Raw genomic sequence first — 6,160 nt, 5'->3', positions numbered from 1 at the left:
TTGCTGTCAAATCTCTAGAATAGCATTCAAGGCCCTCTTCAGACTGTTTGTAAGCTTCTGCTATGTGAAGTTGCCTATGCCCCCTTCAGATCTCTGAGTCTTTTCTCCTTGGTTATCTGAAAAGCAGCCCAGTGAAGTCAGATATTGACTTCCCTGTGACGACAAATTGCTCTCATCCATCACCCATTTGATGTTTTCCATCCATTCTCAGTGGCAAGGAAAGGTACTAACTAGTGATAAATAGCTGCGGTACCCTAGGAGCAATGCTTAGTTTTTAGCATGGAATAACTCACTTGGTGCATACAACAAAGCTGTGACATAGGTATGACAATTGGTTTCAGTTTATAGATAAGGAAACAGAGTTGTGATACCACTACTGGTTCCTCATGAAACCTCTCTTTTATCAGGCACTTGCTTCCTTCCTTCATCACCAATGTAAGTATGTCACTTAGCTCATATGGTCTTTTAGAACTGCTCTAAATATAGGTGTCTGACTCATGTTTCTGGTCTATGAACTTAATAGAAAGGAACACACCTTAATAATCCTTTACTCATTAATTAGCTTTGGCTAAACATACATTCTTATGAACTGTCTGCTACACTGATTTGAATTGAGTAAGAAGGGCCCTAGGTTTACTAATGAACTCATACTTTGCTGCATAGGAGAAGCATTGATCTAATTGTAAACAAACTTATTGAATGTGGGGTCTGGGAGGTGGGGTGGGTGTTGGTATGAATTGTTCCAACACAAAGGTTCCTCTTCTGCAGGCAGCTGAACTGTCATTGCTACTCTTTTGTTATAGGGGAGGCTTGGCATGGTCTTTGGGAATACAATTAGTATGGACTCACTTGGGAGAATAAGTCCCTTGTCTTATGCTGGGCTCTGGGTGGAGGTATGAATCTTCTTTTGTCTTCCAGTCTAAGCAAAAAGGGACAATCTGAGTTCCATCCACCTTTCTGGACTGGTCTTTCTCTCTAAGTAGTTTTATTTGCGCTTGGTTTCTGATCTTTTGTAGCACCAATATGTGTGCCATTTGCAGGGTTTGAAGTGCAAATGGTCGTGCATAACATGTAATATCCTGGTGGCGTGTACCTTTCATCTCTTCAACAGTGCTGAGAAGTCCCGTCCCGTAGGCTAGAGATCCAGCCACATCCTTCATTTGAAGATCATATTTGGGTTCACAGCTTGGACAAATGGGCAGCTTGAGAGGGGCCTACACTCTTCTCTACTTACTCAGAGGCATTGGAATAAGTACAATGGGGTCAGATGACTGAGCAGATAATGAGAAAAGCACACTACAGATTCTCTACAGAGTACACTACAAATAAATGGGTGAGAAAAGATGAGTATTGCCGAGCAAGGCTTTGGAGAGTCCAGTATAGTGACTTAATGGCCACTCCAGACATTCCCCATCAACTACAGACTGGGGCTTTAGAATGTTATGTGGTGGCCTAAGTTGCTCACCTAATGAGTTGCAGTATTAAGGTTTGAAACAATATCTTAAAAAATAATCTCTGCTTTTCCTACTAACTTCACTTAATTATTAAAGATTATAGAACCAACAGCTTGCTCAGTTACAAGGTAGAATGTAGAGCACTCTGGAATCCCGTCTTGGCCTCTAACAGTCTGTCTATAGAGTCTGGAGCTAGGTTCCAGTTTCTTCAGTCTTCAGCTTTGTCGATGTGCAAAGCCATTTACAATGAATTAACTTTATTCTTATCTTCACATTGGTTTTGGATAACACATTTGCAGTTGCCAAAGGAGCTTCCATCCAAGCATGTTAATGATTTATTAGTTTTCTCTTGTGCTCTTTTGATCCTAGATTCCAGGTCTTCTATCCTCAAGAACAATGACTGTGGCTATTAACATCATTGCACAGAAGACATCAGAATGTTCCATCCTCACAGAGAGGTGGAATCTCCATTATGTTCTGTTAACAATGACCTAGGCTTTGGCCTTTGTCTGCAAACTGCTCTGAGTCAGGGATAGGACCTTGCCTCTTGGATGTGCTGCATTTATAAGCAGCCCTTATCACTAATGAGACTCTATCTTCCACAGGAGCCTGAGTTGCTGCAATTATGTTCCATGAAAAAGAAATGACAAATCCCAAAAAGCCTGTGAACACAATTTGATATTTTAGTTTGTTCAAGAACACCTTCATATCATTTTGTGAAATAAGAAAACCCATTGTATGGCTGAGTTTCAAGCCCTGCTTTATTACCGGGAGCCTCTAGGGTATTACAGAGTTTCTTTGGAGTTTCTGGCCTGTGTATCACCTTGCTTAAATCTTCCATCCAGAAAAAAAGCGCACGTCTGCCGCGCTGTTCTCCTCTTCCTCATCTCCGGGCCTTTCGACCTCACGGTGTTGCCAAAATGTCGCTTTCCAACAAGCTGACTTTGGACAAGCTGGACGTGAAGGGGAAGCGGGTCGTGATGAGGGTGGACTTCAACGTTCCTATGAAGAACAACCAGATAACAAACAACCAAAGGATCAAGGCTGCTGTTCCAAGCATCAAATTCTGCTTGGACAATGGAGCCAAGTCCGTTGTCCTTATGAGCCACCTGGGCCGGCCTGATGGTGTTCCCATGCCTGACAAGTACTCCTTAGAGCCAGTTGCTGCTGAACTCAAATCTCTGCTGGGCAAGGATGTTCTGTTCTTGAAGGATTGTGTGGGCCCAGAAGTCGAGAATGCCTGTGCCAACCCAGCGGCTGGGACTGTCATCCTGCTGGAAAACCTCCGCTTTCATGTAGAGGAAGAAGGGAAGGGAAAAGATGCTTCTGGAAACAAGGTTAAAGCTGAGCCGGCCAAAATTGATGCTTTCCGAGCCTCACTGTCCAAACTAGGAGATGTCTATGTCAATGATGCTTTTGGGACTGCACACCGAGCCCATAGCTCCATGGTGGGTGTGAATCTGCCACAGAAGGCTGGTGGATTTTTGATGAAGAAGGAGCTGAACTACTTTGCCAAGGCTTTGGAGAGTCCAGAGCGACCCTTCCTGGCTATCTTGGGAGGCGCTAAAGTTGCAGACAAGATCCAGCTGATCAATAATATGCTAGACAAAGTCAATGAGATGATCATTGGTGGTGGAATGGCCTTTACCTTCCTTAAGGTGCTCAACAACATGGAGATTGGCACATCTCTGTATGATGAAGAAGGAGCCAAGATTGTCAAAGATCTCATGTCCAAAGCTGAGAAAAATGGTGTGAAGATTACCTTGCCTGTTGACTTTGTCACTGCTGACAAATTTGATGAGAATGCCAAGACTGGCCAAGCTACTGTGGCCTCTGGTATACCTGCTGGCTGGATGGGCTTGGACTGTGGTACTGAGAGCAGCAAGAAATATGCCGAGGCTGTGGGTCGAGCTAAGCAGATTGTTTGGAATGGTCCTGTTGGGGTATTTGAATGGGAAGCCTTTGCCAGGGGAACCAAGTCACTCATGGATGAGGTGGTGAAAGCCACTTCTAGGGGTTGCATCACTATCATAGGTGGTGGAGACACTGCCACTTGCTGTGCCAAATGGAACACAGAGGATAAAGTCAGCCATGTGAGCACTGGGGGCGGTGCCAGTCTAGAGCTCCTGGAAGGTAAAGTCCTTCCTGGGGTGGATGCTCTCAGCAATGTTTAGTATTTTCTTTCCTGCCTTTGGTTCCTGTGCACAGCTCCTAAGTCAACCTAGTGTTTTCCACATCTCCATTTGGTGTTAGCGCAAGATTCAGCTAGTGGCTGAGATGTGGCACCAGGAACCCTTAAACAGTTGCACAGCATCTCAGCTCGTCTTTACTGCATCAGGATTTGTCTGTGTTCTTCAAGATCCCATTTAAATTCCTTAGTGACTAAAACCATTGTGCATTGTAGAGGGCGTCTATTTATATTCTGCCTGAGAAAGGAAGTGAGCTGTAAAGGCTGAGCTCTCTCTCTGACGTATGTAGCCTCTGGTTAGCTTCGTCACTCACTGTTCTTGACTCAGCATGGCAATCTGATGAAATCCCAGCTGTAAGTCTGCAGAAATTGATGATCTATTAAACAATAAAGATGTCCACTAAAATGAAAAAAAAAAAATCTTCCATCCATAAACTGAAACCAGAGCCTTTATGGTATGGGAACAAAGGATACGATGCATAGAAACATAAAAGTATGGGGCTTGAAAACTTTTCCTTTCATAATCAGGATGTTCTCAAACACAAGCCTTGCGAGCATTGCCAAGGTGTTGTGGAAGCATAGATAATGCCATGTGTATGTGGAGATGGTAATATATTAGCAGAGAAAAGCCTGGCTTGTCTGGCATTACTCAGCAAAGTAATAAAGTAGAGAAATAAGCATGTAAATTTGGGCTTCTGGGGGAGTTAATAGTTATTTCATCCTTGTGGAACTCAATCCACAAAAGATGGAGCTTGGTAGTTCCATTTGTGGGGGGTTCCTGAATTCTGCTGAGACTCTGTAAGATCTTGTTGGGTTTAATAATGAATCAGATACAAGTATAGAAAAAAATCAGAGACATAATAATAATAATTCTTGTATGGACTGAAGGAGAAGCCCTTCAGGAATGGTGGGGGGCTCTGGATGAACACAGGAAGTCAAGTTGCCCAATATTAAACACTTAAGTCAGTTGATTGGTGGATTGAAAGGACTCTTTGCTTTTTCTGGATCCTGGCCATGGGGCTGGTGTCCAGCGTAGATTGGTCAGGAGACAAAATAATGAATCTTGGTTTTGCAGTCAGCAACCAGAGATGCCACTAATCAGGATGTGTGTGTTCTTATACTGCAAGATATTGGACTGGGAAATCACCAAAGCTCCTTCCATCACTGCGGTCCAGTGTACTGACAACATTCTCTGTTGTGACCACATGAAGTATATGTCAAGATTTCCTAACAGGAACCCCATTGGTGACTATCCCGGTGGATGTCTGGGCAGGTTAACAATATCATACTTTCCATCCCCCTCTCTTCTTTCTTTTCTTTATGTATCAGTACTTATCCTTTTTATATATACCTCTGTTCAACTTCTCTTAAATACAAAATGTAACTCTCTTGACTCTTTCCTATCTTTCTTTCTAAGCAGAAACCATCACAAAGAACACTCTTAACTCTCCTCTATCAAATCCAGAAACCCACCTGCATATTCTAGGTTCCTTGTTCTTACAACAAAAGTCCCTTTCTTCTCTCCAGGATTATCACCCCACTACTGCTCCAGAGCTCAAACCTTCACAGTTTTGTAAAATGTCCCTCTGGGTCATCTTCTGCATACTACTCCTTTCTGGCTAGGTGAACCCTCCCATCAGCATTTCCACATGCCGAAGCTCTGTCCGTCTTAACACATTAGTCCTTGAAAGTAGTCTTGCATAGGAGTCTACTTTGGCAGACCTTCTGCTCATGCAAACATGTTACAGGCAAACTATTCAATTGCTTCTGCCATGTACAAATTCTCTTTCCTAGTCACAAATGCATTTTCTGAAGAGTGAACGAAGTTTCCTGCTGTGGTCTCCTTACTTCCAACTCACTCTGCCAACCATAACAGTCTCTCTTTCACTTCTAGGATTAACTGGACCCACATTTGCTGACTCATTGCTGTCTCAGGTATGGTGTCTATTACTGTGATAAAACACCATGACTTAAAAGGAAAGGATTCATTTGGCTTACACTTCTACATCACAGTTCATCATCAAAAATGTGAGGACCTAAACTCAAACAGGGCAGGAACCTGGAGGCAGGGGCTAATGTAGAGGCTATAGAGAGATGCTCTTTACTGGATTGCTTCACATGGCTTACTCAGCCTTCTTTCTTATAGAATCTGGCATCAGCTGTTATGGTCTGGGTCGTCCCTATCAATCACTAATTAAGAAAGCTCTACAGGCTTGCTTAAAGCTCAGTCTTATGGAGGCATTTTTCTCAACTAAGGTTCCCTCCTTTCAGATAACTCTAGTTTGTGTCAAGTTGACATAAACCAACCAACACACATGCTGTTGATGACATAGTTGCCCCTGGGCAATGATTATTGCTAAATCCTTATGGTGACAGTATGACTTTGTTTATATTCTAATAGAAATATTGGATTGTCTAGATTCTATATCCCTGACCCAATCCATCAAAAGCAAGCCCCATCTAACCTTTAACCTTTAACTAACAAAACTGCTCAAAAGGTGTCTCTGTGCCCACTCTT

At 43.0% G+C, this 6,160-nt stretch overlaps 1 pseudogene; it reads left to right on the top strand.

Annotated features, from left to right (window-relative positions):
- Nucleotides 2,303-4,050, top strand: Pgk1-rs7 (phosphoglycerate kinase-1, related sequence-7; annotated as a pseudogene).

Source organism: Mus musculus, chromosome 12 (genome assembly GCF_000001635.26).
Source record: "Mus musculus strain C57BL/6J chromosome 12, GRCm38.p6 C57BL/6J".
NCBI classification, from domain to species: domain Eukaryota; kingdom Metazoa; phylum Chordata; class Mammalia; order Rodentia; family Muridae; genus Mus; species Mus musculus.
The sequence above is the reverse complement of the archived record's forward strand: the minus strand, read 5'-3'. Positions and strand labels throughout refer to the sequence as shown.